Genomic DNA, 12,005 nt, shown 5'->3' with positions numbered 1-12,005 from the left:
TTCCATGGGAATCTAACAACTACTTGAATGGAAAATAGTGGATTTGTCAGCCAAGAGAGCAAGGTAGTAGTTATTAGGGCTTTGAAACTTGTTGTCAGAGAGTTTCTGACCAAGAAGTCATGAAGGTGAATTTCTTTTTAAACCTAATCTTTATATCTTTGTCTCATGATATGGGGGGTATGTGACTGTTTCCAGCTTTTCTTGGACTTTGTAGGAGGGATAGAGGCCCATTCTTCCCAGTGTTCTGTTGACACCTTTAGAATAGTCATCCCAGTGATTTCCAGCTACATCAATGATGTCTTCAGGTTCCATGAGGATTCCCCCTTCAGTTCAAGGTTGATGAGAATGAATGGCAATCTTATTGTGGGCATTTGGGCCCCTAAAATAATAGATGTCATCTAATGAATCAATGTTTGTAGAAGCAAAAGGTATAGTGTTACATGATTTCATAAGCCACTTGACGGATCTGGCATGAAAAAGTACACACTAGGAAGCTGAATTTTTGATAGGTTTCAGATAAGACTCAAACAACATTTCCATCAAGCGATACAGCCCTGAGTTCTTCACTGGCCTTGGGGTATCAGCCTTGAGAGATTCTGTCACTCACAGGAGCCAGGACATGCTGGTCTTTCTATGTGGCGGGAGGCAAGCCCTGCACATAAAGTAAAGGTGCATACATAAATTCAGGGCCAATACACTGAGAACAGGAAACAGGGTCCTCTATGGGCAGGAATAAGTCCTGCTGCCCAAGTACAAACAGCTCTGGAGGCTCTCAGAAGCAAAGGCAGGAAGTTCCTGCAGGGTGCACTCCATATCCTATTATTATGGTATTTGCCAAGGCCCACTTTGGCTTTAAAAAGATTCCCTAGCAGTGCACAGATTCCCTAGTGGTGTAAGAAGCATCATGGAAGAGCTCCTTGTAATTGGAGGGAAGAAGTCAAGTGTCAAAAGGACAGGGCGCTGGGCTGGAGAGATGGCTTAGCAGTTAAGCACTTGACTGTGAAGCCTAAGGACCCCGGTTCGAGGCTCGATTCCCCAGGTCCCACATTAGCCAGATGCACAACGGGGCGCACGCGTCTGGAGTTCGTTTGCAGAGGCCGGAAGCCCTGGCACGCCAATTCTCTCTCTCCCTCTGTCTGTCTTTCTCTCTGTGTCTGTCGCTCTCAAATAAACTTAAAAAAAAAAAAAGGACAGGGCGGAAGCAGCCTGCACATGGCTAGTTCAACCCTGTCTATAAATATTTGAGTGGCTGCTCAGACCACAGTGATGGGTGGGGCTCCTTTTTTACCTCAACACAAAATCTTTCATTCTGGGGTAGAAATCAAAACAGGCAATTAGCTCCATAATGCTTGCAAAACTCATATATTTTTCATTCACTTCTACACATTTTTGCATAACATGACCTATACAACCAGTCGCTCAAAGTTATCATAATACTTATTTATTTAAAAATGGATTTAGTGTAATGTTTAATCCAACTCTTGATTACGTTTTATAAACACTTGCATGGTGCTTTTGAAACATCTCTAAAAGTTTGAATCTGGTTTACACACATGGAACATTGTAAAAGTTACTTTCCTCATTAAATTTTTGTACAGAATGTGGTCCTTAGAATGTAGAAGGAAGATAGTTGAAATTTTCTGTCATTCATGAGCTCTATGGTATCCTCTGCCCCGAGCTAAAACCTCCTACATAGAAGTAATGGTAATGGATGAAAGGGAGGGAGTAGTAGAAAGGTCCATTGACTGCCATTCAATTTGCTGAAATTGCCCACTTAGAATAGTTATTTAGACATTACAAGCTTCACTCTCTCCAGTGCAAAGCCTGAGTGCACCAAGCTGGCATAAGGTATAGGGGCTAGCTCCCTCTGTGCTGCACTTTCAGGATAAGGAAGAAACTATAAAACTTGAGCAAATAGATGAACTGTGAGCAGGCAGGAGCCTGGGATGCACAGCAGCCAAGCTCAAATTTATACCCTTATCAGAAGGGTCGGGTGGTGCTCTTGGCAGAGGGACCATCTTAAAGGCAGACTGCCTGAAGCTTTCATTTGTGTGAGCATCTGGCCTTCCCTCCACATCGGAAGACTGGCTATCACAATTGCATTCCCCATTGAGCATTTTTAAAATGGCCTCATTTTTTTCTTCTTCTTCTTTTTAGTTTATTTGCAATTGTAAGTAATCTGAAAAATTAAATAATATCTCTTGATATAAAACCTTCTTTAGATTTATACAATAGTTTTCAAAAATAGAAGGATTAAGGTCTTCTAAGCATGAAAGAATTCAGCCAGAGAACATCATTCTCTTCTTATAGAAAATAATTTTCTAGGCTCATTGTAGCTTTTTCTCCACAATTGAGGGTGTTATGAATTTAACAATCGCTGTCAAGAAATAAAAATTTTTTGAAGTTAAAATGATCCAGCTTGCTGTGCTTCACAATGCAGATGGATTACAAATAATAGTTGTCATTGTCCTGGTTATACAAAATAATTAGCCTGAAAAAAAAAACATTTGTATTAACACCCTATCAAATTTACCCACATAATTATGAGTGAGTTTTTGTCATAAACATAGAAAATCTACACATTTTCTCCTGATTATTATATATTCTCTAAAATAGTTCATTTTGTTAGTTTCAAGCAAGAGGCATATAGTTTAAGATAGCATAAACAAAAAGATCATATATTAGAATGTAGGAGAGATGCCAGCTAATGTACTTTAAGTATCTGAATTTTAAATAAAAGTATACTGTCTTATATTCTGTGGGAAATTTAATACCTTCCTAATCTATACAAATTTGCAGCACTTGTACTGGTTTCCATTTACCTAAGTACTTCTCCATTTGCCTTTCTTTATTACAGACTTAATTAGTATGTATAAATCATGTGTTTGTAACATATTTTCCCTCATTTCTGCTCCCGTTCTGCTAGCGGCACTCTTTGGTAGGGTCACAGGTATTCCCCATGGGGGTTATGTGTTATGTATTGGAGGAAGGAGCAGCAGTCAATTATTAGGGGAAGGCAATGCCTCTGGAATGATGTCCCAACCTGTGGCTCTTACAATCTTTCCACCCTCTCTTCTGCAAAATTCCCTGAGGGGTAGTGGGTGTGTTTTAACTCTCCTTCACTGGGGTGCTCTCAGGAGCCTCTAGAGTTCTGTGTTGGTAAGTGTTAACTATCCTCAGTATCTGTCTCCTTCACCCTGGTGCAGATTGTCAGACTCAACATGGAAGCACTCATTTCCTCAATTCCTCTGTGGTTTCAGCTGGGGCTTGGCTGAAGTATTAGGGTAGTTTATCTCCTTGGATCTCATTACCATCTGAACAAAGAAAAACTGATTCTACAGTGGATAGTGAAGTCAGCCTAGGTTAAGTGGGATAAGCATTATTAACTTAGGGAGAGTTTGATGGATGTAGCCTCTTTTCAAAGACTAGTGGGAGCTTGACATTAGATAGAATAATCTTTATCTCCATAGGATTCTGCCCTGGTTCCCACATCCAGATATGGGTTCCTTTTTACTGAGTGGCTCTCTTTATAAATCATAAAGCTATTGGTTACCCACCAAGGCAATGTGCCACCATTACACTGGTATGTACATTGTGTCAGGGTGTGTCCTAATGAGTACCTTAGAGCCCTGGTTACTCAGAACATTGTTGGCCACTTTCTCCCAGTAGCACATATAGTGCTTTCCAGCGCTACACAGGCTGTCTGGGGACAGGTTTTCGTCTAGATTCCAGCAAGACCTCTCCACATTCTGTGTTGGCATCATATGGTGTCTTCAACAACAGCGTCTTACCTTTTACTTCCAGCAGGTAATCGAGTGCTATGAAAGAAGCCTGTCTTGTTTGGGAACCTCCTAGGACTTTCCAATCAACAGCTTATTATGGGCACCAATGGATTTTTCTGGTTTTGGGAGTTACAGGCCAGAGCCAAAGTATAATCATAATAATAAGGTTAGGTTTCTTTCCACACAATCCAGGGCCCTTCTTTTCAGGTTTTCCCTGCATACTCCTGTTGAGAGTTAAACTGTTCAGTCTATCTTCAAGGGTAAAGATTCCTATGGCAACAGTACATTATTGGTTTAGTTTTGTGTTTGTTTCCCCCTATTCCCCTTCCTCCTCGCCCCCATGCCAAACCCTTCCAGCCCTATTGTCTGGGCCTGGAGTTGCATATCAGGTAACTAAGCAACCTGAGCTGATTCAGGTTAGGAAACTCAGAAGTGTGACACTGCTCTGTGATTGGCTTTCTGTGACTAGATTTCTGTGATTGTTTGAGTTTGCTGAGTATGATCTGTTCCAAGTGTGTCCATTTTTGTACAAATTTCATTGTATCATTTTTCTTACTAGTAAGTAGAATTCCATTTTGTCAATGTACCACAACTTCATTATACATTCATCCATTGATGACAAATCATGGGGCATTTAGGATAAAAGCCCATTAAGGGGATAACTGGGTCTGTTGCCAGCCTTATATTCATTCTTTTCAGGAATCTCCATATTAATTTCCATAGTAGTTGCTCAAGTTTACATTCCCACCAATAGTGGATGAGGGTTCCTCCTTCCTCATATCCTTGCTAACATTTGTTGTCATTTGATATTTTTAGTGGTAATTACTGTAAAATGTGGGATCTCATGTGTTTCAAATTGCATTTCCCTGATGGTTAGGGATGTTGAACATTTTCTAAAGTGTGTGTTGATTTTTTATTGATAAGATTTTTTTTAGTTCTTCTAAGACACTAGATATTAGACCTCTGCAGTGGTAGAGATAGCAAAATGTTCTCCCATTCTGTGGGTAATCTATTGGCTCTGATCATGATATGTTTTTATGTGCAAAAGCTTTTTAGCTTCATGAGATCCCATTGGTTGAGTGAATGTTTAATTTCCTGGGCTGCTGGGGTTTTGTTCAAGAATATTTTCCCCACTCCTATATCATGGAGAATTCCTCCTATTTTTTTTTTTTTTCCCTCCAGGGGTTGAGGAGGTTCAGTTCTTATATTGAGGTCTTTAATACATTTAGACTTGATTTTTGTATATAGTGACGTAAGTGGGTCTAATTTCATTTTCTACATATGGTCATCTAATTTGTCCAACACTATTTGTTGAAGATGCTGTCTTTTCTCCAGTCTACATTATTGGCACCTTTGTCAAAGATGAAGCAGCAGTAGTTACTTGACCTAAGTTCTGAGTCTTCAATCCTGTTCCATTGGTCTATGGTTCTGTTTTTATTCCAGTACCATGCTGTTTTTTGTCACCTTGGCTCTGTAATATAGCTTTAGATCAGATACGGTGATAAGTCCAGAGGAATTTCTTTTGCTGATTATATGGTCAGATATCCAATTCCTGTTGCCATATATATGTGTGCATGTATATATATATATATATATATATATATATATATATATATATATATATATATATATATGAGTGTGTGTGTGTGTGTGTGTGTGTGTGTATGGAGAGAGAGAAAGAGGCAATTTTGATACTTACAGACAACAACCACAGTATTTCTCTCCCATCCCCCACTTTCCCCTTCATAACTCTGCTTTCCATGATAGTTTCTCCCTTTCTCCATTATTCTCTCTTTCAATTTGATGTCATCATCTTTTCCTTCTATTATGAGGGTCTTCTGTGGGTATTTCTAGGCATTGTGAAGTCTTGGTTATTGAGGCCAAATTCTGTCCAGGCAGTTGTATATAAGGAGTGGTACCCTTCCTTTGCCTCTTATATTCTTTCCACCACCTCTTCCAAAATGGACCCTGAGCCTTGGAGGTTGTGAGATGTTTCAGTGCTGGACACTCCTCCATCCCTTCTTCTCAGAACTACGTTGCCTTTAGGGTCATCTCAGTGGTCATGATCATCTGAAAAGACAAGCTTCTCTAACCAGAAGTGAAAGTAGCATTAATATATGTATATGAACATTATGTGTAATGCTTTCAGGGCAATTTGGTGAGAGTAATGTATGCATTTGTCCAGAAAAGAGAAAGATTTATACCCCTAAGGTGCATGACCTCCCCTGCCATAGGCTTTTGATTAGGTTTTCATTACCAGGCATGTATTACCTCCCTTAGAGTGAGACTTCATTCCAATTCTAGAGCAGATGGTTTCCTCCAGAGCAGAAATGCCACTATTGCATTCATTTTTGGCCAGTTTGGCCAAATTTGAATTTTCTTTTGGGGAGGTTTTGGATTACTTTTTCAATCTTGATACATGTGATAACTTTGTTTAAGAGATTAATCTGCTCTGAGCTTAATTTGGAGACTGGAATATATTTAGGAATCCATCCATTTCTTCCAGACTATTCAAATTTTGTAGCAGAGGTTTTGGAACTAAATTCTAATGTTTCTTCCAATTTCATTGATGTATGTTTTGACATCCCTTTATTTCTGATTTTTTTTGATTTGTTACCTCTCTCTTTCTCTTTCTCCCTCTCTCTCTCTCTCTCTCTCTCTCTTTCTCTCTTTCTCTCTTTCTCTCTCTCACTCTCTTTTGCTTGATCAAATTGGCCATGGGCTTATCCATCTTGTTTATATTTTCAAAGAACCAATTCTTAGTTTCATCAATTTTCTCAATTATTTTCATGGTTTTCAATTCATTAATTTCTACTCTGATATTATTTCTTTCTGTCTGAAGATATATGAGTTGGATTCTTCGTGTTTTTCCAATGCCTTTTGGTGGATGATTAGCTTGGTAATTTGATATCTCTCAGTCTTTATTATGAAGGCATTTAGTACTATTCATTTTCCCTTTAAGACAGCTTTCATTGCATTCCCTAAGTTTTGGTAAGCTGTGGTCTCATTGTCATTTATTTCCAGAAATTTTACAATTTCTTTTTTTAATTATTATACTACCCATTCATTGTCTTGTTTAGTCTCCAGGAGCTGGTGGGATTCCATTCCTTGTGTGTTGCTTATTGTTAATTTCTAGCTTTGAAGCATTGTAATCTGATATGATGTAGGGAATTTGTCTGAATTTATGGAAGCATGCTTTATCACATAATATGCAAATTTTGGAGAAGGTTCCATGGACTTATGAGAAAAATGTGTATTCGGCAGAATTGGGGTGGAATGCTCCATAGATGTTCATTAGGTCCAGTTTAATTTATGGTGTTGTTGAACTACCTTAATTCCCTATTGATTTTATGATTGGATAATTTATGTTTTGATGGTAGCTGAGTATTGAAGTTTCTGACTATGATGCTACTGTTTAATTTGTTTTGATGGTTTTTATTTCTTTTTTGTTGTCAAGTAGTTGTTGTTTTGTAAACTGTGGTGCGCATGTGTTTGGTGCATATGAATTTATGATGGTGATGTCCCTTGTAGGAACATTCCATTGTTTAGTAAGAAGTGGCTTTCTACATCCTTTTTAACTACTTTTTGTTTGAAGCATATTTTAGCAGATATTAATATTAAACTGCCAGCTTTTCTTCTTATTTCTATTGCTTGGAATATCATTTTCATCCTTTCACTATGAGGAGATGTTTGTCATTAGGGGTTTCTTGAAGACAGCAGATAGAAGAGTTCATTTTTCTGATCCACAGTGTTAACTTATGTCTTTTGATGGCTGAGTTAATACCATTAATATTTAAGGTTATTACTGTGAGGTTTGATTTAATACCTACCATGTTGGCATGCTTTATTGGGTATGGAATTTTTTGGACTTTTTACTTTTTTGAGCCTGCTTTAATTTTAGTTATTATGATCTTCTTCTGGCAGTTTCTTGGCATTAGTTGTTTGACTCTTCTGTGTGGAGAATTACCTGCATGATTATGTGTAGGTTTGCCTTTGTGGTCAGATAATCATAGATTTGGCTTTTATTATGGAAAAGTTTTCTTTCACCATCTATTATGATGGGCACTTTCACTGGATATAGTAGTTTTGGTTGGAAGCCTCACTTTTTTTTTTTTTTACTTTGAAGTACTCCATTCCAGGCTCTTCTGGATTTCAGGGTTTCCATTGAGATTTATGAGGTAATTCCAATGGGATTGTTCTTGTATGTAATGCTGTGTTTCTCTCTTGCTGCTTTTAGCACTTTCTCTGTTTTTATTATTTAGAGTTTTAACAATGATGTGTCTTGGATTGTTTCTTCTTTGGTCCAGTCTGTTTGGAGTTCTATTTGCTTCTTATATCTTAATGAGACTCTTTTTTGAGAGTGTGGGAACGTTTTCTTTGATATTTTTGTTGAATAAGTTTTCCATGCCTTTGGTATGAATTTCTTCCCCTTGTGGTATACCCATGATCTGAATGTTAGGATGTTTTAAGTTATCCACAGTTCCCGCATGTTCTGTTCACAATGTTTTTTGAACTTATTAAAATTTTTGTACTCACTAACTGTTTCTTCTGTTTTATCATCCAGTTCTGAGGTTCTCTCCTCCATGTGATTAACTCTGTTCTTGAGCATTTCTAGAGTTGTTTTCACTAGTCCAATTTGGTTTGTATTTTTTGTTGGATTTTACTGTATAGTAATCAACCCTTTTAACAAGTTCCAAATTCAGGTCATGTCTTGATTTTCTTGCATTTACTTATGTCTTCATTAAGCTTACCATCAATTGATATCTCTCTCTTTTGAGTTCTCTCTGTTTTTTGTCTATTAAGTTAAGCCTAGAAAAAAACAGTGATGTGGATTTTACTTACGCAATTGGTTGCTTTTTTGTTGTTGTTGTTGTTGATTGCTACCAGTTCTACCATTTGCTTGGTCAGGGTCACATATCTTTTGTCTTCATTTTGGGATTCTGTTCCTATTTTTCCCATTGCCGAGATGTTCACTGCAGGACTAAACAACCTTTTTGGAGATCTCTCAGTTTGTTGTTTCATGTTATTTCTTTTGTGTTGTGGTCTTTCCATCACAGTGTGAGAATATTATTTAATTAAGGGGGTATCAAGAGTTTTCCTTTGTAGTATCTACAGTGAATGTTCCATTTTGTGCTTGAATAGAATAAGTTAATTATGGCTTTGTATTTTGGAATGCACAAATTGTGGAGGGCATAAGAGTACCAGCTGCTCTAGGCTGGGGCTTACTACCAAAGGTGGAAATGGAGGTCTGGAATCCCTTTGGCCTGGTCTCAGCTGTATTTTACCTGTGGCTGTGGGGGATATAGCACTTCCCATTGTTCTCCTCCTATACCCATATGGGCAAGTTATGAAGCACTCACTGGTTCCCCATGGCAAGAGACTGTGTTTTTTCTGTTTCCCTTCTGGGGCTGTGGTAATGTACCAAGTAGACACTGTGAGGGGGAAAGAGAATTGGAGAGATGGTGGGGTTTCTGGGTTCCACAGCACAGACCAGATCAGGGAGTTGGCTGATGCAAGGGAGACAGGAGCACTGGCCACAGGGCACACATAAGGACACCTGTAGGCAGCATAGGTTGTGCAGGATCTGCAGGGTGGTACAGCCCATGGACCAGCACACCAAGGAGGCAAGACAGGGGAGATCAACAGGAAAAAGGATTACAGATGGGTAATGGAAGTCTTTGGGATCCCAGCCTGTGCTGACATAGTCAATGGCCTCTGGGAGACAGACACACTGGGGCGGGAGACAGGGAAGTGAACATGGGCCTTGGGCAGACATAGTGGTGGGAGACTATGAGTAGCTCAGTGAAAACATGAGCACATGAGCTTTGGTTGGAAGCTGTAATAGGGGAAGACTGGGAGGCACATGGGCCACAGGTGTGGTTGACAATGGCTGCAGATAGCACAGCAGAGAACCTGTCCTGGGAGTTGGAGCAGGGCAGCAGGAGTCAGTGTTTGGGGAAACCCAAGGGTCCAGTGGGCTACCTGAGAGCATGGGAACCCATAGATTCCCATGTGCCCTTCTGTGTCAGCCCACTGAAGATCAGATAAGACCTACTCCAAACTAGAGCCCCACAGACCTTGCCTGATATTATCTCAGGTGCTAAAGCATGGTTAGGAGGCTACCATCTTGACCAGAAGTCCCCTCCACTTACCTTTTAATTTCTATTCTTCAATCTTACTTTCTTGCTCCAACCTGGGGACAACATAGATTTTTATTTCCAACCTTTAATTTTCTCAAAACAAGAAAATATCCTTACAAGTGATATTTGTAGTATAATTGGCTTTATAGAAATTTTGGTTTTAATGTACATAAACCTCAAAACAACATAAATATTAATGTAAATATTATAGATCTTTATACATAAAGTTCTATATTCACACAAGCATAAAGCCCAGCTTGTCTCCAAGACTCCCAACTTTGCATTTTCCTTACTTCATTAAATAGGATATTTGTCTTCCACTCAGCTCTGCAGAAATATGACCTGGTCAAATCCATTTCTAATTTTCCATCTTCATCTTCTAAATGGACAGGTTTATCACTACACATAAAACATAGTCATAGTTCTGTATCTGAAATATTTCTTATTCTCTTGTCTTCCAGGCATATGGTAGGCTTGTACCTGCTAGTTCCTGTGTGATTAGATGGAAAAATGCAACTAGTTATGAACCATGAAGTTCTGAGCTATGAGTATCTCTCTTTCACAGGAGAATTTAATTGTCTGTGTTAAACCATTGCTCTTCTCTCGGCAGGCAACCTCTGTGCTTATGATGCTGGTGGCATTGATGTGTCTGTGAGACTATAAGAAGTACATACCTCTTGTGTATGACAGGTGGGGATCCTTTATTACAATAATCATAATCTATTATGACTTCATTCATTATTTTTATGCTAAAATACAAAGATTCCTTCAGAGACTTCAATGCATTTTACTGTCTCAAAGCCCTCATAGATCTCTCTCTCTCTGTATGTATGTATGTGTGTGTGTGTGTGCATATATATATATACATATGGTTTAGTTTTGAGTTTTTATGTTTTCTTTGTTTGTGTTACATCTTGCCTTGGTTCAGTATTTCTATACAATGCCATCTTTTGTAATGTGAATGTTCGCTCTGAGGTATTATGTGTTTTTGTTTTTTTTTTTATAGGCTCACAATTAAGATACAGGGTTCTTTGAGCAATGTTTGGATTGATGAAAACAATGGAGTCTTTTAAAGTTGGTCTAAATACATTGTGTTTTGTATAATGGATGATCTGGAGTTTGTGGAAGTGAGTCCTCATGTATATGAACATTTTAGCCTGGTTACTAAAGGTTTTCCAGGACTTCTGTTTAACTTTGCAGGGAGAGGTTAATAGTCCTATATATGTGGCTTCAGAGTAAACTAAAATTGAGAGATTTATCTCAAGTATGTGCACCAACCCATGTCTTTGGGGCCTGTTCGTATTCATGAAATCTTTAGATCATCACAGACATTTTTAGCACACTAGATGAAAAGAAGGAAGCAAAAGAGAATAAATGCCTGAGGTAATGATTACCTGCATGTATAACCATCAAGTTAATAAAAGCAACATTTCCCTCATATATAGATATTTTTATGGTACTCTAGAGAAGCATAGGATTTCTCCACATCTTAAGGACCTTTTGAGCAGTGCCTGAGTTGATATTAACACCTACAGATCTAAACTTCCTTCATGTTTTCGGAAGTGCAGTTGGGAGGTCCAAGTAGAAGCATCTCTCCAGAGTAAGGACTTCTGATTTGGCCCTGACTCATAAAATAGCCACTCAATCTAGATATTCACCTGGAATAATTCACCTTGTCTTCAAGTAGTGGGGAACATATGATGATTATTTCTGTACTTGACAATTAACATGCCACTACATTGTATCTTTGACATGAGGGTCAAGCTATCAGTGTATGAAATCCAAGTGGAAGCTCATAAAACTGCTCAATGCTAAGACAACATAATAAATAATATATAAAAACTAATCAATGCCAAAACTTAGTTCTACTCTTTAAACTATAGACATTGTTAACATGATAATTCCCTTCATACCATCCTTTAGTTCTCTACTGTGGCCTCTGAAAATTCAATCAGATCTGGGAGTATGACAGTAGACAACTGCAAAATTAACTCCTTAGTGTCCTCAATTGAAGCCTTAGCACAATAAACAGAATCTTTGCTGGAACAAAGGCCTTAAATACATGGAACATGATCATTAGTCC

Source organism: Jaculus jaculus, chromosome 1 (assembly GCF_020740685.1).
Source record: "Jaculus jaculus isolate mJacJac1 chromosome 1, mJacJac1.mat.Y.cur, whole genome shotgun sequence".
NCBI lineage: Eukaryota > Metazoa > Chordata > Mammalia > Rodentia > Dipodidae > Jaculus > Jaculus jaculus.
This window is presented reverse-complemented; position numbering follows the sequence as displayed.